We start from the raw sequence: 23,005 nt of genomic DNA, 5'->3' as shown, positions 1-23,005 counted from the left end.
GTTAATCAGAGTGGATTTAGTGTGAAGGAAATGTGCAGTAAGAAAGACAAGAAAGTGACAGAAGGAGGGAGAGACACAGAGACAAAGAGAGGAGAAGAGCTTTCCGCCGCAGATTGCCCACCGATCACAACCAGCTGGAGTCTCTCAGAGGCTCAGTCAGCAAGGTCAGGAAGGTTAGGACGCTGATGTACCAAAAAGCCGGTGTGCGGAGGCTGTGCACAGAGATGTGATGAATAGAGGAAGAGAGAATCAGAGACAGAGCAGATAGAAAAGGACGAGGGGGAGTTGGAGGAAGGGAGAGGAGGTGGGAAAGAAACTGGTTAGATATTTGTTCTCATGCTAATCCCGAGTGAGGACTTCATGATTGGCTGGTTACAAATTGATAAACTTGTTCCCCCTCCGGCAAGTTATAATAAGGAAGAAGAGCATGGAATGTGGAATGATTTAATCAAACGTTTTAAATAAGAATTCCTTTTGAATGATCTTTTATTCAATTCAGGAAATGTATACATCTTGCCGAAGGGTGACATGAAAATGTCCAATTATACATCACATTGTCATCTTTTTGTTGGGCTGATATTGAATGGAGAGAATGTCCAGAAAATAATTCAAGAGATTAAATTTAAAGGACACAGCATAGCCTATGTGAGGTATGGTCTTGGTCTAAGTGACGCCGCCTACTGATTGTTAAAAAGGTATTTTAAGGCCAAATTGAAAATGCTAGAAAGAGATGAAGGTGAGTGGACTTAAAGCCTATTGACCAACAGCTATAATTCACCCACTTGTCAGATTAGCAACACCTCTGATTAAATATTTTTATGTTTTTTTGTTACTTCATGTTTGTTTGTTTGTTTTTATTTTGCACTCATTCTGCTGAGAAAATAAAAAAAACATTTTATCATGGATGTTAATGGGGAGTCAAGTAGACTCTTAAACCATTATGGACCTTTCAATCCAGACTAGCCTCATTTTTATTTTTTATTTATATTTTTTATTATTATTTCAAATGGAGAAGTTACCATTCGTTGCTAATAAAAAAGAAGTATACTTTATGCAAGTAAAGCTGGAACCATGAAGTCAAAAGAGGGGAAGCACTGCTTGGTCTGTATTCATCACATACAGTTGTTCTATAGACGCTTTAGGTTAGCAGTGTGTACACTCTCTTGTTAGGATGGTTGCACAAGTAAAAAGTTGTCAGAAAAAAAAAATGAAACTATTTAAAAAAAAAAAAAAACTTGCATATAGTGCAACATTTGTGTAAAATTTATTATTTGACATTATTCTGATATGGCATTTTATCTACTTAGGTTTTCATCAGAGCCGTTGTAAGCACTTGCTTGTCTGGCGGTGCCCTGCTGCAACACAGTACAGATAGTTTATTTTACAGTTATTGCATGATTTAATAATCAGCTGGTGCCAAACTACAAAGAAACTGGACTTTTTAGTTACATCATCAAGCGACAGTAATAAACAGTGCATTGAAAGCAGAGTTGTGTTTGCAACATCCACCAAAATTCAAGCAGTCTGTGTTTCCCTAACACTATTAAGAGCACTTTTGGTTTGCATTGGTATCAGATGAGCACTTAACATCAGCAAATACTTAGGTCAGGAATCAAATTTGGTATCTGGAGGGTAAAAAATGTATTAGAATATCTCTCATTTGTTTTTCATTTACAGTTTAAACAAATGCGTTTATCTCTGCCTGACCCTACCAGACTGTCACAATCAATATTTTGGGATACTGAAAGCAGACTGTTTAACTGACAATCAGTTGTAAGTCAAATTTAAGAAAAAGAACAGGATTGTATTCATGTGGTGTAAGTGGTTAAGCAAACCTTTTTCTTTTTTTCCCCCCTCAATCATCTCTTCTCCTGCAGCTTATGCTTCCAGTAGACTTGCTGTCCCTGGTCATTTTACATAGCCAGCTCTCTGAGTGGAAGTGCTGACTAAGGACATGTCTCCTGAATATTACATTTTTCCTCAGCAGCGAGGTGTTGAAACACTGCCCGTGCCTATCGCTCAAGCCCATAATGGGAACCGGAGACCAGCAGCTGCAAACATAAATATCTGTGGGTATAGTACAGTTAGACACAACCAGCAGCAGATCAATACAGGGCAGAGAGAGAAGGGAGACGGGAGGTCCAAAAAATGGTAATAATAGTGTTACAGGCATTCCAGTACTATGCTCTATTTCCCATGGGAATACTATTATACTGAAGGATAATGGGCAAAGGTTACTGAAGCAATCTGCTATTGTTGCTTGTTGGTATTATAGTCATCTCCTCTTATCATTCTGCTGAAGCACACACTGCTTTTATTGGTTTCTCTGGTCTAACACTGAAAATCCACTGAGCTGCAAACTCCAAGACACCAAATATCCCTGTTTTACTTTTTTCTTTTTTTTTCAGAGACAAGTCTTGTTTGAATCGCATCTCGCTCAGAGTCCTACGATGTGAGTCAACTTGGCGTGCTTACATTTGCAACTCAGAGCAGCTACTTGCAACATTTTAACTGTCAGAATGTGTTGAAATAAAGCGAGTAGAGCTAAAAATGTTGTAGCTGCACTCTGCTCAAATCAGCACCAAGGCCAGCTCCCCATTTCCCATCATACGCAGTGTCGGAGAGCTGCTGCAAAACTGATTTCAAATCAGCATCAATGACAACTTCTTTCTCCAGTTTGGGAGACAGTGGGAGAGAGCTGAGACAAAGCTGATTATGAGCTAGCACCATGGACAGCTCCTCTTGCTCAAACAGCAAAGCTGATCAGCACATTGGACAACTCTTTATTTCAATCAGCACAGTGTGGGAGAGAGTTGCCTCACAGCTGATTCCAAAGCAGCAGGACAGAGAAATGCTCATTTTAATGCAGTCCACCAGTAAAAATAGCTTCTTTGCTTAGAAATACTCTGCACAATTGAGTTGTCATCAGTTCTTTAGGGACAAGGTTTGCTGCTGGAAGCTGATCCCAAATCAGCACCAAGGATAACTCCTCCTTGATCAAAATACTATGGCAAAAGAGTTGAAACAGAACTTATTACAGATCAGAGAACACCTTTACATTTCTTGATTGAGTGTGAGCAATGAGAGCTTAAGCTGGCGAATCAGCACCACGTATAGCGGCTAATATCCAATTCTGCGGAATGGTGAATCAAAACAGGTGATTATAAATCAACTGAACTGTTCCGTTGAAGGTGAAGGCCCACTTAGGACTGATCTCAACTCAACATCATGATCAACATTAAACAGAAGACAGCTACTTTGCATCTGATTCTGAGTTGGTGCCAAAGAAATCCCTCGTATACAAGTAGAGAAGAGTGTGAATGAGCTGCTCGAAGGCTTTCAGCTTTGAAACACTCCACTGGAAAGGTCTGCTTTAAAGCTGATCACAAATCAGCCCCATGGTCGACTACTCACTTTGTGTTTTGGGACTGCAGCTGCCAGCTGAAAAACAGCTCATCCCAAATCAGCACCATGGACAGCTCTTTATTTTCAAACAGCAGACTGGAAAAGGCAGCGCTTTACCCTGCTGATTCCCAAAGAAGCATCATAGATTATTTCTCATTTTCACAAGACATTATACTTTAAACTGATCCTGAATTCATATTTCCTCACTAACTCATGGAGGACCAAGAGAAACCTGAAAGGTATTTCCAGATAAACAGTCATCACCAGCAGACCAGTGAGGACTGCTTTAAGTTGTTCCAAAAGCAGCGCAATAGACAGGTCCTCACTTCCAAACAGCAAACTACAGGAGAGAGTTGCATCATAGCTGATTGCAAATCAACAATGATTTTTTTTGTGTGTGTGTGTGTGTGTGTGTGTGTGTGTGTGTGTGTGTGTGTGTGTGTGTGTGTGTGTGTGTGTGTGTGTGTGTGTGTGTGTATTTTTTCTCTAGAGCATGACAGCACGAGTGAAAGCAGCATGAAAGCAGCATGAAAGTTGATCTTGGGTCAGCACCCAAGACATCTTATTTCCTGGCCTCCACGGAGAGAGAATAAAAGCTACTTCAAAGTTGAGCCCATGTTGATATAGACCACATAAGGTAGTCATATAAGCTCAACACACCAAATAGAATATCTCTATCCATGCCATAGAAAGACACCCACAGATGACTGTTGTGGTGACTTCTTTATCCTATCTAGTGCCCTCCCTGCTGGGGGAGTCTGGAGGCAATGTTTAATAATTGAAATCATGGCCCTCAGATTCCTTTCCTATAGGAAAAGGCACAATGAAAGTTACAGTGAATAGAGCAAGTGTAAGTCCTAAAGCAGCAATTTTTGTAGGTGAATCGAAGAAAAACATAACAGAAGGAAAAAGAAAACACTTTTACTCTATCAAAAGACTGAGATAATAACCAAAACATAGCTGTTCCAAGTAACAGACATATATACTAATTTAAACAAAAAATGTACAAAAAACTGTATTCATAATATAAAAACAATGTGGAAAAAATGACTATGACATATTTGTGTATTTAGAACTTAAATAACCTTGCCAAGTTACAGAATAGAGCAATAATGTGTCCTTACAGCAGAACAGTGCTCACTAGCTCCATCACTGTTCTTTTTTATTTAATTAAGATTTGTTTGTGCTGTGTGTCAAATTAGGAAGCCTTGACTCATTGGAAGTTCACTGTAGCCATGGCACAGCCGTTTTAATTCAATTTAATTCAATCCAATAAACTTTATTTATCCCTGCAGGCAAGTTTTCATGGCGGATAAAATACATTAAAAACAACGCACTCACTGTGAATATAAGGAGTTTGGAGTTTACACAACAAGCACCTCAACAGTGAGGGAACTCTGACCCTCGTGTGTGTTATATGCATGAGCATGGATGAAACTAATGTAGTATTTTTAAACTGTCTTAACATTGAACATCAACTTATTATTCTGTTAACAATTATTTCAAAATTACTGAAATATCAAAATAGATTAAACCAAAGACGAGCTTGTTTGAAGTTTATTATCAGAAGCAACCTGGAGCTTCAGTGCAGCTCTTGTGTCTGGCTGTAGACTCTATAAGATTCTATCAGATCTATGGAGTGGTACCCGAGTATTTTCTCAGCTATGTCAGAGCGAGAACTGAAGGCCTGAGGTTGAAATCAACACACCTGCCAGACATACCCTTCTCACTTTTAAGAGATCAAAGACGAGCAACCGGAGGCCTGAATCGATAGTGCATCATCTGTGTTTTACTTTGTGGATTTCAAGCAACTACTTTCTCCGTTTTTTCAAATGCATCTAAACATTGGTTCAGTTTATGCTGGGTTTGGGTTAAAAGTTGTCACTATTTTTTCCTGGTTTTGATGTATAAAGCCGTAGAAAAGAGACAGAACGCTTGAATTCCAGTTTTCACTTTTAAACAGCAGTAGTAGCCACATTTTACCTTAACTGTGGTTCAGTTTGCTTTCTTAACATATTTTTGATGGGGTTTCAGCAAATGTATTCTACAATTCCTTGATTACTGCAATATTTCATAAAAGTAAAACTCAATTTGTTATTTCAAGCTAAAAAAAAAATTCATTGTTAAATTGAAATAAAATCTTTTCTATTTGTTGAAAATTCAAATCTTCATGGGAAACCCAGTCTTAAACCTTGCCAAGGTCAGAGCATTAACACTGGTTATTATTGAGTCTGACACTGTAGGCTGTTTACCTGTTTTCTGTCCTTATTAGAAATTCAAATCTCTTTATCCAATCCTGATCTATTCTGTGATACTTCTGCAATTTTGTTGTCCTAGTCCTTATCATGCTGGACCAGCCGCTTATGTTCTTTAATTAAACCATCTAAGCAATAGAACTCTGTCGCTGCCTTCTAAATAAGTTCTGGGCCTTTAGCTTAGTCTATTGCTCATGACCCCATTCTTCGGACCAGGTATAGAGAGGACAACTGACAAGAAGCTGTTTTATTGTTATTTTTGTACAGGGCCTAAATTGCTGATTTAGTTGAGTAAGGGCTGGTAGTTAGGTGTGGTCACATGCAGAGCGTTCCTGTGCTGTCTTGTTGAGCAACAGTTCCTGCTATGTAGACCAAACAGGGTTGACAAATTGCAAGTTTTGTTTTGAAGGATTGTACAACAAGTGAAAGCCGGAGCTTTGCAACATTTCTGATGAGGGATTAGACCAACTGAGGACAAGACTGGAGCAAGCTTGGACATCTTCATAGGAAAGCTCCAGAACAGTGAGATGCTAAATATACTTTGGGTGTTAATATAAAGAAGCTGCTAAGCAACAATAGCAGTCCAAGATGTTTTGATGGCTAAAATTTGGATTAAAAGTGAAGGTGGAAGTACTTTTGACTGTATTTGACACTCAAGCTCCATTTCCACCAAGCAGTCCAGTTTAGATCAGTGCGGCTTGGTACGAGTTAGCTCAGTTAAGCTTGGCCCTGTTTGTGTTTCCACAGCCAACTGGCCCACTTGTGATGGGCGGCGTGTAAGCTGGATGCCAACAGCCGCATCAGTAACAGCATAGTGTGACGCCATAGCAGCGTGACACAGTGTACCCTGCTAATAAATCCAAAGAAGAAAAAAATTGTGACACAGAAAACAAAGATCAACAATGGGAGACATCCAGCATTTCATCGTCTTTGTGATTGGCATGTGGCTTTTTGATTACAAAGTGCAATCGAGCTTTGTTTCAGAGAAGACTGTGTGCCGCCAGGAGAAATACAGCCACTGTCGCATGGTGATGTTTCTTTCAACCAATCAACAGTCTGCAGTGTTGTAGCGCCACCCCTACGGAAGGGTGCCAAAAAGTGGGACGGCTTGTCTTGGTTATTTGTGGTTCTGTTCCATGATTAGTCAGTGGAAACACCATAAAATGTGTGCCATGCCGAGATGAACCAAACTGAACGGCTTGGTGGAAACGGGGCTTTACAGTGATAACACATAACCGAAAACTTCAATTTTAGAGGTGGTATCATACTTTATTAAATGTACTCAAACCATGACAATACTTATGAGTGAATCTACCTTAATGAGTTTAATCAACCTGACAATTAGAAATGTCCAACTCTTTCCCTTTCCAGACTCTCCGGGTCAGATTTGGAACAGTAAAAATGTTTTGGAAGCAATTCTGATTTAATTTAAGAATTATCAAAGACACCTGTCTGAAATACCTTAACAAAGTTAATCATGAGACAAAAGCCAGAGAACCAGCATCATACTCTCTTTTAAACACATAAAATGTGTTGTTGAAATGTTTCACCAAGAGTGAAGTGTCTATCAGATAGAAGAGGTTATTCTGCCTTGGAATACCTTGGATGTCATGGCACTTCAGTTAAATAGAAGCAGTACTTCACATAAAGCAATGCAGATGATGCAGTGTTTTGTTGTTCAGGATTGTGAATGGCATCCCGTGGGAGGAATCTGGCTGTGTGGCCCTGTCCCTTCAGAGTGCAAGTTGAATATATATTTCTACCCTAACCAGCTCCAGTGGTTGTCCCGCTGGTGCTTTTGTTTGCTCTAACTCAACCAAAAATACAGGCAGCAATACACCTGTAAGGATACACTACTATTACCTTGGGTCACTGTTAACTGTTTATTAAGAAAACAGGTTTTAATGTAGTGGCAAATCTTTATGGAGCTAAGCAACACTGTGATGTGTCAGTGCCAGTTTAACATAAAGCTGTAAAAGATCATTAAAAAAAAGTCTTGCAAGGAGGTTTTCTCTGGCTCCTTACCCGAGAAGAGTAATGATTAGAGGTACAGTAGATATACTTCACCAAATCCCTTGCTGGCTTGTTATTTTTTGGTTGTGTTGGTGTCTCTCAGGGGCTTCCTTGGGTAGATTTAGTTGGTCTTCTTTATATTGGAATATAGACCCTGCTATTTTATCCAGATATATCAACTGGTGTTTTTCAAAGCTTTGATATAGAGGATTTAGAGCACAGCAGGTCACAGAAGATGAAAGAGACTATGTGTCAAATTGAGTCTATCTGTTTTGTAAAATGTTGAGCCATGAAAAGCTTCAAAACCCAGACTCTGAAACGACTAGCCAGGCTATCAACACAAAGACTGAGTCTCTCTTACCCCACTCTTTTCCCCACCAAGTGTGCAGATTTTAAACTCCACTTCTAACTCCAACACTTCCCCAGAAAGTCCATCAAACACTTAACTAAATGGCTTTTGTAAAAGCTGGTTCAAACCAAATGTTTGCTTAGCATTGTATAAAGCTTCTTTACTTCACTCTTTCAGTAATACCTTAATCAGAAGTCTATTCCAAATGTAACCTCCAAACTTGATATCAAATTAAAAAACCTTTGAACTTCTTTCATTTCTATCAAGTATAACGAAAAATTTAGAGACTGTTTCAGAGACCTTGTTGAACATCATAAAGGGATTTTAATTTTTGGTTACCTTAGTAGTCACCTGAATAAGGCAAATGATCCTGTAACTGATACTCTTGGCACCTCTTGATACTCAAACCTATTCACAGAAGTGGCAGTGCCCTCGACTGGATCCTGGACACGAGGGTGATGCTTTGTACCCTGCTGTCTCTGAGGTCATATTCTTGTCGCTGTATCACTGTCTTACTAAATGTGAAGCAGCACTGGCCTCTCCTTGTACCTTTGCTTACCACTTGCCACACTGGTCTATCTACTTGATGAGTCAGTGCGTGTCGTCCCGCTTCCTTTCACTGCTGAGACAGGCCTTGTTAAAAATGTCCCAGTGACTTAAACTTATAACTTCTTTCCTCTGCAATAATCCCTGCTGACATCAGGCAGTCTGACTCTGCTGAGGCCTTTAAATCTCTTAAATCTGCTTATTCCTTGATTACTCGAGGCCTTGTACCTGTTACCCCCTCTGGCGGGTTATTCTCAGAGAATCTGTTAAGCTACTACTCATTGTCTGTGTTCATCTTTCAGAAGCATCTACTCTTACTTTCTGGATGCTGCTGCATCCCTACATTTGTTTACATCCCACATGACTGAGGAAAAGTCAGTTGAATGCCTGTCTCATTGTTTTTATTTCTTCTGTATTTTGTTTTGTTTTGTTTTTCACCTTGACTCAGATTTTCAATGCAGGACCATAAGGACCACTTTAAACCTGCCCCTCCCATGACTGTCAGTGCATCCTTCCATATGATTTGGATGCAGGACTTCAGGAAATGCAGCTTCTCTCCCCATCTCTTGCTCACTCTTTGATCATGTGTGCTTATCTTCCTCTCCTTCTTTGTGCTTGATTCATTTCCTCTTTCTTTAAAAATGCTGGACTTTAGTTCTGCCTCCTGAGTTTATGTGAGGTCTCTTTCCCATTTCTAGATCACCATGGTCTTAATGGAGGTCATGCCAACTGGGCCTTGTTGGTTTGGCAGCACTTGAATTTTTCTTGACCTCCACTCAGATACATTCTTTAATTCTGCCAATTTGATAGTACTTTGACTGTATTTTGCAATCTTTGTCTGTTTTGGGCAGTTTTGTTCACTTAAAATCAGAAGTTTGAAAAAAGATGATTTCATTTTCTATTCACAGCAATGCCTTCTGTGTCTCATGCACACTGTTGTGAAGATGTGCCTCTCAACAAGGTGTGTGTTTGTCTTGGAAATGAATGAAGATCGGATCTTGTTTTAAAAACAAAAATTTTTGTTCAAGACTAATTTTTACCAGATACAACGCGAAAAGGTAAGATGTTTATCAAAAATTTGTGCTGTTGCTTGAAACACTACATCAAGTCCACTATATTTAGCGCTACTGACATCCCCGTGCTCTGAGACGTGTCAGTGTCAATATGTTAAGTTTGTGAATCCACATAATTCCAGCGCCATCTTAACCTTGCAGAGCAGATGGACCTGCCTGATTCAGTTTCTGAAATCCTGCAGATCCATCTTGCCAGGCTCCAATGACCAAGGAATTCAGTCGGCTAAATTCCAACCGGCCCAATCAGGGAAGAGAGGCAGGAGCAGCGGAGCAGACGTGACATCAGCAGACTTTCCTACTTGTCAGCATTCTTTGATTCTTAAGCTAACTTTACAAAAATGGCGGTGGTCGTGTTCATGCCATCATCACAGCTGTTTCTCGCGTTCCTGTAGTTGTTGTCTTTTGTTTCTCAGCAGGGGTGCACGGTCGCTTGATGTGGATTGGTCTGTGATGAGTGTGTCAATCAGAATGGTTGTCCAATCACAAGCTGCTGATTTTTTTTGAAGGTCCTGCCTCTGAAAAGAAATCCAAAGAGCTGCTAGCCAGATGGACTAGTGAAATATTTCCGTGGCGGATATATGAAACTGTCTGTCTGCCATGTCAGGTGAGCACCATCTACCAAGCAGAGCTAACGTAACTTCACTCTTCATTTTATTTACTCTTCACTGCAGTATGACTGCTGCATGTAGGATGGAATGGACATTATCACAAACAGTTTAGCTTGTGTTTTATCCATTAGCTTGTGTTTTAGCCATTAACTTGCGCTCTTTCACTTTCCTGTGTAGCTTCTTCTGCTCTTTTTTCCTTTTTCTGTCTGACAGTTAGGCTCCAGAGGCCACCATCACTACGAAAGTAATCGTTTTCAGTAGACAAAACACAGATCTATCTTCTCACTAACAAACTTTGGTTGCTGGCATGCTGTTGCCATAGAAACTTTAACAAGCTGTAAATCAATCCAGTCCTTCTCATTTTGATCGGAAAGCTAAGAAGTGGCACTTTGAAACAACCTATATTGCGCCAACAGTCTTATTTTATAGTGTCAAATCAGGCATCTAGAAGGGAGACTTTTTCAAGATCACTTAAACTTCTTACAGCTCCTTCAGATGACAGATCTTTTCATTATCTACTTTCAGTTAAGGCCTTCAGACTGGCTTCTCCAAACAGGAGCTGTTCTGACTTTTATCTACTCCACAGAATGCACTTATTATCACAAGTACCTAACACAAGCTCAAACTATCTGTGTAAGTGTTTTGATAAATGAGGTTGATATAAACCACTTAGAACAAAAAGAAGCTAGTGCAGTAATACAAAGTGGTCACAGTTTAAATTCCCTTTAAGTACATTTACACATTAAGAGAGGTTAATTTAATGTGCACTATATGCACACAGTAGGGACTGTGTCATGCATATATCATGCAGTGGTATGAAGTCATCTTAATGCATCATTGCCTAGGCTAAAACACTTTTGTCTAAAAATCAATACAGCAATTCATATCAAGCCATGGTCCCATTGCTTTGCTCAGCCACAGGCAAGCCCAGTTATCTCTCCCGTATGACAGTCATCTGAGGAATATCTGCTCCAATCTGTCTGCTCATCTTCTGCAGAGTGTGGGTAAAGAGACTCTCAGATATCACTGAGACTCCTGAAGCCCACAGCGAAATCAGTCCCCCCAGCAGGGTTGTAAAGAACCAAGACTTGATGATCTGTGCTGACTTGATCCTATCTCTTATCAGGCAGAGGGACCTTCTCTAAAGAAACCCTGACAGTTGACATTATCTGCAGGTTCTATGTTGAGGAAGGTCTTCCACATCTATTCCTTCACTCAAGCATCACAGTTTGAAACAACTAAATGAGAGGAAATGAGACGGAAATGAGATGACAGAGTCCCCAAAAGAACATGTGAGGTATGACTTCTCTTATTGGGTTTAATGTCTGTTTGTTCACATTGTGTAGCAGCCACCAGACTAAGTCAATGCTAAGCAGTCCAGGAAACCTAAAAAAGTCCCTGATATTTACCACATTAATCTTTTTTTGTGTCCCTTAGAGACAATGTATCTGGGGTAAAATCCACTTATTTCTCCCAAAGAGAGTTTCCTCAGTCATATTTTATTACCAAGGCATTGCATTACATTGTGTACAAAGGGAAGTGCTGGTTGCAATGCAGAAGCAATTTAATGCATACCAGCCTGTTTCACAGAGATCTGAACTATGTGTACGGAGAAAATATGAGCTTTTTGTGTTCATAACACAATCCAAGAGCCCGAGATCACAAATGCAGAAATGTGCAATAACCACTGTATTCTTGAATCAAACTTTCTCATATTGTAAGATGTTTCTACATCAGGAACAGATCTGCCATAAATAGATTAGCACAGCATTTCAACAGCTCATGTGTTTTTGAATTTTCTTGTATTTTTGGTGAATATGACTCATTCTGAACAAGATAGACAAGTTGCTGCAGATTTGCTATGTTAGATCCTAAGGCCAAACCACAAGGGGCTTCAATGACAATGTATCAACAGCACAAAAACAGCACAGGTACAACCTGTCAAACATATCACTTAGCTGGAGTAAGCTATAACTTCAAGTTTTAGATCACAACATCAGAAAAAAGTCTGTGCACAAGGCTCTAGAAATTAAACAAGAGGTGGTGAACAGTAATTCTGCTTGGACATGTGTCTTGATATTTCTTTATCTTCTTGGAGCTTTGCAGAGATGCACCTTAAAAAAATCACTACTGCTTATAATTTCAATAGGATCCTCCCACCAGCTCTGCTGCTTTTATTGCTGGACAGGCTCTTGCTCCACTTTTCCCTATTAGCTACAGGGGTTATAGCCCTGTAGCTCCTCAGGCTGCTCTCGCACAATGTTTCTGCCAATATGTTAGACTCCTTTTAGTGGATTGATTTGATTTTAGTTGTGTGATCAGGATGTCCCTGTGTTACCTTAGCAGTTGAGACTTGGGGCTCTAATTTTGTAGACCAGGCGCAGGCGCAGGCGCAGGCGCAGGCGCAGGCGCAGGCGCAGGCGCAGGCGCAGGCGCAGGCGCAGGCGCCCTGCACTGGCCTTCGCCGTGCGCACAGGGCGTGACCGGCGCACTATGCAAGTTTCCTGCAGTGCCAAGAGAGGCGCAGTCCAGGCGCAGATGAGCGCAGATGAGCGCAGAGCTGCGTGTCCACGCCTCCCTCCGCGCAAATGGCAGAGAGGGAAGAGAAAAGCCGTGAGTGGGTTTAACAGAGCCAAGCACTGTTTTCACCAATCAAATGAGTGCCTCTCCTTGCCTTTAAATGCCCTGCGGCCGAGGTGCAGCGTCTGATTGGTCTGAGTGATCCACAGAAAGAGTGCTGGTAGCGGAGACGGTCAGAGCCACTGTGCCTGCAGCAGGTCAATGAACAGCGGGGCACATCGGAGGACACGACGCACGTCACCGTGTGGGCCAGCTCCCGGGACAGATTTAATCTGTTCCTTTGTCTTTATTCGGATTAAAAAATTAAGAGGCAGTTACACAGCTGGCTTATCCATTCAGAATACTTTTGATCTACCTGCACTCCTGGTTTGTCATCGCCAAGCAGAACCTTTGGTGATATACTGTATACTCTCCCAGTGTCTCCACCTCATCCTCCTTACAATAATGTACTCCATCTTTTTAGATCACATTAAAAATAAAGACTAAAACAGAGAAATATGGGAAATCACGGGTAAATCCTGAGTGACACACATTTATTTTGTCTCTTTTTTTCTTCGTCTTTTCTCTCCCTCTTTTCTTTGAATTAAATGAAATGAGAGAACCAGATATACTCAGTATCAGATGTTAAGGCTGTTTATTGTTTAATTGTAAGATGTACATCAAACTTCCAGCTGCCCTCAGGTTAACTTTCCATTATGACAAACCGCTTTAATGTGACATCAGATGTGACGGGAAAATTAATATAGATACAAATGTATATGCTGGTTCAGACAGTTACATTAAATAGTGATTGCTGTGATTGTTTATTGAAATTAAAATGTGCCTGACACTCTGGAAACCTGCCTCTGAGGCTTTGATGACATGTGCGCACATGTGCGCCTGTCACCAAATTACAGCTGAGTGGGGTGCGCTCTGCCTTGCGCCGAGGATAGACCAGGTTGGAGCTGGCGAGCTTTCAGCGCACTTTTTTGGCACAAAATTGTCACTGCGCCAACATGAATCTGCTGACACCTCCCTCTGGTGCGCCGTCAACTCCCCCTGGCGTGCAGTCACACCCATCTCTGCGCAGACGGTCAACCAAATTGTCAAATTGGCAGTGCACAGAGGTGCGCCGCACGAAATTAGCACTGCGCAGGCTGCGCCAGGCTTGCGCGCCCTGCGCTGCGCCACAAATTAGAGCCCTAGGTCTCTGTTGTCATCAACTGTTTGTATTTAAGGTTTTAACACAGCAGGGAAATAACTGGAAAGAATTTCTCTCTTATGTTGATGACACTCAACTTGACTATAAACAGACTATTATTCTGTGCTCTGCATCCTTTTCGCTAAACATTATCCTGTGTTCTCTGCACTGTCTCTCTCAGTGGGTTGCTCAAAAAAGCCCAAACCTCCTTTATCTTTTCAGCTGCCCTGCTCTTTACCCGACAAAGCTTTCTGCTCTGACATCTGTCACACCAGATTACATCCCTCAAGTCATGTCAACTAATCCCAAAACTAACCAACATGGCACCTTTGACTGGAAGGGATGTGAAAATCTGGTCTTCTTCTTTTACCTTATGTTCTAGCATCTAATGTTCTTCATCCATTGATAGTCTATAGAGTTGAATCAATCCAATTATTATTCTATGAACATTTTTACAACTAAGCAAATATCTTTTTTTTTGTTTTGTTCCCTAAATAAAAAAAAAAAAAAAACTGGATGCACACTCTTTTGGGTATCATTTACAAAGGAAAAGTTGCATGTCAGATTTAAATGCTATCTGTAGAATAACAATGAAATTACTGCCTCTTGAGTTGAATGATGAGGGCATCCTCAGGAAAATGACTAGAGAGGATGGCATTGAATTTTCCAGATGTTGGTTTCCCAACAGTAGCACTAAACAGGAAGCCCTGGCCGGTCTCAACCAAACCTTTTGTATTGCTCAAGATAAGCTATAAAATGTAACAAGGACACATATATTCTCTGTCTTTTTTAAAAGCTTAAAGCTTTAAAGCTTGTTCTTGTTCTTTACTGAATTTAAAAATTCCTGTTGTCATGCAACATATCTGTGTATTCCAAAAGAGAATCCAGTGTTCATTTTTATTATTTATCCGATCATCCAGCACCAACTCTGCTCCGGCCAAGCAACAACACTTACACAAGGCATAGCTTGCAAAGGTTTACTCTCTTCCTTTGAAGAGGCAAAAAAATAGACACAGAACATCAAAAGCCTTGTTCTCCACAGGGGGGAATGCTAAACCAGTTGTCTTGTTCACATAACAAAATGATTAGCAGGCACGAGAGTTTCTATGTTAGAATTTAGTCTCTTGTTTTTTAAACAGAGCAGAGTGGTAAAGCCCAGTAGTCATATTGTGCTTTATAAAACCAACTATTTCAGATCCAAAATGTGGTTTTGTGTACTTTACAGTTTGATTTTTAAAGCTTTTTTGCTAAATATGCAGAATTTTGTATAAAGCTTTGAACATTTAACAACCACATGGAGGTCATGACCCAGTGTAACCTAATGATTGTTAGCTGGGGAGTTTCCATAGGCTATCATTTCATTTTTCTATGACCATCAAAAAGTCAAAGATATCCACAAAGAGACCTCCTTTTATGTGAGATATGTGTAACTACGTGTTTAATTAAAACATTTCCCTTCCTTACATCACAGGAAAAACCACCAGTTGACCACGAAGGGAAAAGGGTCTCCACTCTGTCTCCTGAGTTACTTCTGTTGGAGACGTTTGATTCAACACAAGGTCATGTTGAGGTCTGATTGACGTGCACGACTACATTCTTTGCTACCCAGAGGTCTGTCTTGGCAGCACCTCCCTCTCCGCGCACCTCAAACAGCAATCAGTCATTCACAAGTTCACTGCCACAAGACAGCCTGACGTGAGCCAGCGTCCTGATAGATTGAGTGGAGGAGAGATGGAGAGATTTTTTAAGATGTACGCAACGGACTATACACCAACAGTGCAGACGGCTTCACCGGTTTTTGACTTACTGTTGATAAAATAACAAAGTTAATTTATTTATTTAAGTATTTTTTATTTATTTATCTATTTTTTTATTTTTTTATTTATTAAGATTATTGTTTTCAAGTCTCCAGTGTTGGAACTCTGAGCCACTCAATGCAATACTTTAGCTATTTTGATAGTTATATATTGATATATTGATGCTTACTTAAATTGGATTTTTAAAACCAATCCAGAGAATAATGGTGAAAAATATGTACCAGGTTACAGTTATGACCTTGAATTTTATTCGAGATACATCATAAGATACAACTGACCTCTCTCCATGTGTTTTGAATTATTACTTCTAATACTACTAACCAGAAGTCCAATTATTCAGACATTATCTTTATCTATATCATCCCAAATGGGTTTGAGTTGGAGCCAATCCCAGCAGTCACTGAGCAAGAGATGCAACCATCAGGGTCATAAGTCTTACGTCAATCACAGTGTTAAACATATACAGAGAGGAAACCATACACTTTCCTACACACACATTCATTTTTTGCTTGAAGACATTTTAAAGTCTTTAATAAATATGCCTGTTTTTTGGACTGCGGGATGAAGCTGGAGTTCCTGCAGAGGATTCATTCATAAACAAGAATTACAAACTCCACACAGTATGGTTCCTGCCAGTCTCTTGCTGTGCAACACCACCATGAAGCCCCTAATCAAAATGTTTTTGGGAGAAGAAGAAGAAGAAGAAGGAGGACAAAAAAGAAAAAGGAGAAGAATAAGAATAAGGATGAGGATGAGGATAAGAATAATAATAATACAAACAATTGTAACTTCATCAAATCACAAAAGAAGAAGAGAAAATTTTAAATGCAAAACAGATGCCAATAACAATTGAATCGTATTGTACCTTGAAATGTCAAACCTTAGAAGATAAAACTGCAGAGAATATGTGCTAAGCAGTGCTGAGAGAACTGCAAACCATGGTGCCAACATCCAATGCTCCAGGGACTACTTCGGTGCAGCAAGAGTATATCTTTCTCTTCTCTTGAACAGTGGCTTTTTTTTTTTTTTTTACTCAGGTGTTTTCTGTTAAATCAGCCTTAAATCTAACTTCTGTCAAGTTGACAATAATAAACTGGAATTTAAGCTTAATGGGTCCACCTGTACAGTCAGATTCAGCATTAAAGGACTGAAAGCTGTGATGTGCCCTCTTTGTCATATTTTTTTTTCTCTTAAAAATGACTAAATGAAGACACTGCTTCTGAGCTTTCTGTAAATTTATTTTGATCCTTTACGTGTGACAATCTAAATGTGTTTTTCTATTCTGCTGCAGTGGGAGATCCAGTGGGGAGTGGTGACAAATCCTTCACAAACACAAACCATCTGGCTTGCAGGAAGTAAATAGAAGTTAGATCTGCTTTTATAAATGTGCGCGTGGTATGCACAAGCTATAAGATTAACAACAGCAATTTATTTCAACAGTCGAAAGCCTTACCTTTAAATACTCTCCACACTACATAAACACTGTATATGCAGCACATAATCAAATATTTTGCATACATATATAAGTTTTTCTACCTCTGAGCCTTTGTGGGGTATTGATGCCTTAAAGGCACCAGCCAACTCCTATCTCCAATGAAATGTGGCATAAAAAGTCATTATACAAACTGAGTTTTTTTTTCCAAGGGTTTAGGACATTTGCATGAAATCACATATGAGAGAAAATGATGGCTAGGCAGTTTTCACATCTCACTTCCAACGACTCATGCTGCAGTATTATATGGCAATTACAGTCATGGTTCACCTCTGTTGGCGCAGCCGTAAACTCTAATTCTCACACAGTGGTGATTAATTTCCTTTTGAGAAGCTTTAAGGGAAGCTTGGCTCCATAACATATTTAATTTTTTATGAGTTGAGAAAAGAAAATCAAGCTCAAAAGTGGCAAAACTTCATACTGATTGATATCAGAAGAAATTCCCCCTTTCATTATCAGTATGTCTGCTCTAATTTTTGTCCAACACAAGCTTATCTTGGTCAATTAAAATCCTTATGCTGAGACATGAGGCTCATTTGAAGCGATGAGAGCTGACAACAATGCAGGTTGTTTTGTATGCACAGCCGCTAAAAGCTAAGTGTGCTATTAAAGTTGTTTGTGATGCCATTACAGGCCTGTCTCTAAAACTGGCATGTTATGACATTAATGTTGATGGTGGTGATTCAGAATCTGCTGACTGCATGGAATTTGAGGCAGATCAATACTGACTGCATGTATGTAAATGCAGTCATTAAATCTTTCTACAGTTAAGTGTCTGGCTTCAGCAAGTATGCAATGGGGTAAAGTCAAAGACATAAGAAATAAATAACTCCCATCTAGCAGGAGGAGATAATATCCCCTCAGTTTTAAGGCAGAGTGGATAAGAGTCTTTAAAGTTAGACATGAGGAGCATTCTTAGATGATGCTGTTGAGGTGATTAAGGAAAGTTAAGCATATGATGATTCGCTGCTGCTGAATGCAAATTTGCTGTCGTGCCACTCACACTACACATGGTATTGACAAAACCATGGTGCTGCATTCTTATGAGCACCTCCCTCTTCTGTGGGATAGAAATAGCAGCAGAACTTATGTGCACTGTTAATCAGACAGCCCTGGAGGATCCCCCAAGCCTAAACATTAGCTACCTATGCAGCTTGCATAGTAATACCCTCACTCTGTTAATGTTTTTGACCTCAGGTACAGTACTTTCAACTGTGTGTTTCACTGTCTGATAGTTGGTGTTTGAAGTTAGATAAAGGGACGAACCTCGCAGAAGTGGGAATGTTGACTGCGCCCGAGAATATGACCTCAATTACTTCCCCCAAAGATAAGATAACACCTATTAGATTATTTGACTTCAATTGAACACAGTGTCGGAAATTAAAAGTCAGGCTCTTTTGCTCTCAGGGCCTTTGTTTATATCACTCTGCATGTTTTAACATATTTGTACATGGCTCTGGAAGAAGCTTTAAACTCTCATTCAGAAACATGCAGTATACATACACCTATCTGATGCAGCACTCTTCAGAATCTGAAAATATTCTTGGATTTAAAAAACCTTCAAACAAAACTCTAACCCACACTTGAGATTTAAAAAAAATAATAATGAAAGAAAAATTTATTTTGTGAAAATCATCTTGGATTCAGTGCTTAATGTTCAATTAAAGTTGAACCACAGCTTAAACAGTTCAGTGAATGAGTAACAACCAAAACATCTACATTAATAACTTACACACACAAAACTAGTCTTTCTTCACCTTCTCCGTTCCCCTAATTCAATTTAACGTAACAGTTAGACATTTTTACCCCCACCCCTATCTCCAGCAAGCCAAGCAAACAGTGCAGCCACTCACTACCAAATCTAGACCTAGCTTAAATGTTATTAGCATGTACAAATCACTGCAATAGACAGCTGAAGGAGAGAATGTTGCATTGTGTATCCAAACAAGACCTCTTAACTATTTATATAATGTTAATGCATGAGGTGTCTTAAGCATTAGAAAATAAAAATACAAATTTGACTAAAAGGGATCATAAAACACACCCAACCCATCACTTGATTAATCCTTTGGTACAAGTTAAAGTTAAAAAACCTTCTTTTGAGGTCTTCTACGGTTGATTAAAATGGGAATCTTAAAATAATGGTCATGTTTAGAGGTTACTTGACATTAAAGCAGGTTAGCAAGCAGACAAGTTTTCATTATTATTATTTATTTTTCAAAGAAGGCGTTGAAAAAATTGAAATGCAGCATCAAAGTTTGACTCCTAAATCCAAATGTGGTTGCTTTACTTTATACTACAGTGACAGTGAAACACTGAAGTTGCATCTTTTGAACAGCAATCAACAAGCCAACAGTGAGTGGCATAAGAAAGACTCACTCAGTTATGTTATGTGAAGTTTGAAATGAAATGGGGCCCAGGGAAGCTTTTACCCCGACAGTCTTGAAATATGATTAGCCAACTCATTTGCCAAACAAAAAGCCTGGCTTCTGTTAAAATCCACTAATCAGTCTGTGCTGCAGCTTCCTTTGTATTTAAATTTGACTAATTTTATTTTTCTTACTGCCTGGATTCATGACTTGGTCAAACATCTTTAGAGCCCTTAAAGAATGAAGCCAGGGAGATTTCTGTGCTATAACTAGTTATTCATATTTCTGTGGCATCAAATCATACACTGGAATATCACAACTGTGTAACACTGAAATAATAAAGTAGATGGTGAAAACAGAGTGGATAAGACAATGCTTTAGAAAATGAATGTACTTTTACAAATATAGCCACATGTTTTGATTGCTAGCTTTGGAACAAATGCTCATGGTTAAATATTGGACTTTGGTGTATTCATGCAAAGTGAACATACGCCCAGCTTGTTAACAGAGTACCAACAGTGCTTTGAAATTTTAAAGCCTTCCACCCTATCGAACAAAGATTCAGAATTAAACCTTTACACATGCAGCCACCATGCAGTTTTGATAGTAGAAAGGGACGGTTTCTGTCAACGTTAGGTTGGATTCCTTCCTCACCATGCACCACCATGCTCTGTGATGAGCACATACAATTGTTCCCTCTACACATCGAAAATCAACGCTTGATCACTCCCAGTCTCAACACCAGCCTTTGTAGATCAACAACAGATAAAATCATCCATCTTAATCAATTACAAATAATATAAACTAGACACACAATGGAACAAAGCAGATTCATGAAGCCAAAGATGTGCTGAAGTGACTTGTCTTCTCCTCACTTTCTGCTTTCCCCTTAAAAACATGCTTATGAGACCTCCAAGAGGATTTATGTTGAAGTATTTACCCCTCATTGTGATGCCCACTGAAGAGAACATGTCTCATGATAAACAACAGCCTGCTTTGATCAAAGCAGACAGATTGCAGCTCACATGAAGGAATGGCTGGGGAGAAGTGATGAAAATTCAGCGTCTGCATGCCCTGCAATGGTTATTAATTCCTTTTAGCCAGACTCATATTTTTCAAGAAAATTAATTCGGCTGACTGATTTGCTTTTCTAATAACCTAATAGTATGCCACTACCATGCTCGCTCGCCTGGAACTGATAGGGGGAAGAAAATATCGATTGAGAGGTCCTCACCGTGAGGCTGCAGATTTAATGGAGAGATTTAAATTTGTTCTCATTTCTTTTTTTATTCATACAAAGTTGGCTATAATTAGAAATATAATAACAGAATTCTTTTAAATTAAAACAAACCACAGCAAATGGAAACTCGAAAGGCTAATCCAAGGAGCCAGAGAGAGCCTCATAAACAAAGCCAAAATAGCATGTCTGTGATAGCAAGGTTAAAGAGGAGCACTGTTTTACTGTAAAAGAGGCTTTTTGTCAAAATAATGGCACCCTTATAAGTCTCTGATCTAAGGAAACAGTGTTGGCCTTTTAGGTTGAGGTATGAGCATGACATTTCTCTCATGTGCTCCCTGTGTGCAGCTCAGAATGTGATGTCCTTACGTTTTCAGCAGAGCTGGCATTGCACTTTATTTTACTCAGTTTTTTGAGATGGCGAGGACATTTTAAAAACAAGCACTTTCTGGTTTGTCATTCACACACGCCCACACACTCCGCTCGCTCCAGTCTCGACTCCGTCTGACAATGTTACATCTATTGTTTGTCTCCTGAATAAACTAAAACCCCATGCATTAAAGAAGGTCTCAGTGCAGATTATTTATTTATCTTAAGACATTTATTTGTTTTTTTTGTCTATTTTTTCAGTGGCATCAGAATTTGTTTGTTCTTCAGATTTTCTTTTCTGGGTTAAAAGAATGAGGGGGATGAGGGAAAGCGAAAAGATGCATCTGCCTCGAGTATGGCAAGATTTTTCCTTATGGAGTGCTATGTATGTGCTTCTGCTTTTAATGTGAGATATACTGTCATGTTAGATGTCGTATTACATGTACTTTTAATACATGCCGCTTGCTTTATCAGACTTTATGAAGAACATATGTAGCTTCACTTGGTCTGTCAAATCAGCTCATAGGTTTGTTAAAGCGTGCTTTGAAGTTTTAGTTGTTTTATTTTCCAGTGCGAGGCAGAATTGGATAAGAAAGCACCAATCAATCAAGCGAGGGGTCATGTCTAGGTTGTAAACCTAGATCAGAAAGAACTCCACAGCTCTTTGAACATGCTGTTTCCAAAATTTTTGTGCTGTTGGTTGTTGTGCACCGACGTCTGAGGAGCAAGAAAGTTTAAATGGAGAGGGGGAAGGGGTTACTTCATTGGTTAAACACAAACATTCACAGAGGTTGTTGGTTTCAGTTTGAAATGGAAACACAGCTCTGACTTTATCTGCTAACAGATATTTGTCACGCGCCAGGTGAAACAGCTACAACTACACAGGTTTAGAAACCAAAACGATATAACTCAATAACTTGACAGTAAGGCATGGCAGTCTTATTTTAGAACATAACAGGTAATCTAGGTGTAAAATATCTAGGTTGGTATTAAACATAATAAAAACCACTAAGATGTTTGTTTCTTATGTAATGTTTTATAAATGGAGACATGATCTTTTGAAGGTTTAGAATAAGACTTTTTTTTTTTTTGTTTGTATGTTTTTTTACATTGGGCCCCACCACTTGACAACCTTAAACACTAACACTAACCTTAAATATATTGCTCTTTGTATATATGGATGCATTTCGTTGCCAACAATGAAGCTCATCATTTGATTATCTAAAGCAAGATTGATAAAAAGTCTTGTAGTGTTGTGCTGTGGGTCACTTTTATAATTCATAATTCATTGTCATGAAATCTTAATATGAAACCCTAACTACAAGTAACTTCAAAATTATAGATTGAGGGACAACCACCATTGACAATATTAAGTTAAAACTGAGGCAATTATGAGACCAACAACCATGGCATTTACAGCTTTGTAATAAAGTTGTTCTATGATGCTTCTACCAATAATCAGCCCTCATGAAACTTTGACCAATCAGAATCAAGTATTGAACACAGCCATTACAGTCATAATGTCCACAAATGGATCAAATCATTACACCTGATACTAGCATTGCTGTTGCAGGTTTAAAATCCCCTGAATGCATTTGATTATTCAGTTGTGAGACACAGCTACAACTGAAAAATCAATGCTATGAATCATAACTCTCATCTCCTAATGTCCAGCAGAAGCAGGCATCTTCTTCAGTGAAAGAAACCCAGGT

The 23,005-nt window shown here is 39.3% G+C and overlaps 1 protein-coding gene across 2 annotated transcripts in view; it reads right to left on the bottom strand.

Moving 5' to 3' along the window:
• Positions 1-23,005, bottom strand: part of cdh22 (cadherin 22) — a 333,080-nt gene that overhangs the window by 234,984 nt on the left and 75,091 nt on the right. The window lies entirely within an intron of this gene.

This window comes from Halichoeres trimaculatus, unplaced genomic scaffold (assembly GCF_033239565.1).
Source record: "Halichoeres trimaculatus isolate MK-OKI-2021-1 unplaced genomic scaffold, fHalTri1.1 fHalTri1_scaffold_1, whole genome shotgun sequence".
NCBI classification, from domain to species: Eukaryota; Metazoa; Chordata; class Actinopteri; order Labriformes; family Labridae; genus Halichoeres; species Halichoeres trimaculatus.
This window is presented reverse-complemented; position numbering and strand designations above follow the sequence as displayed.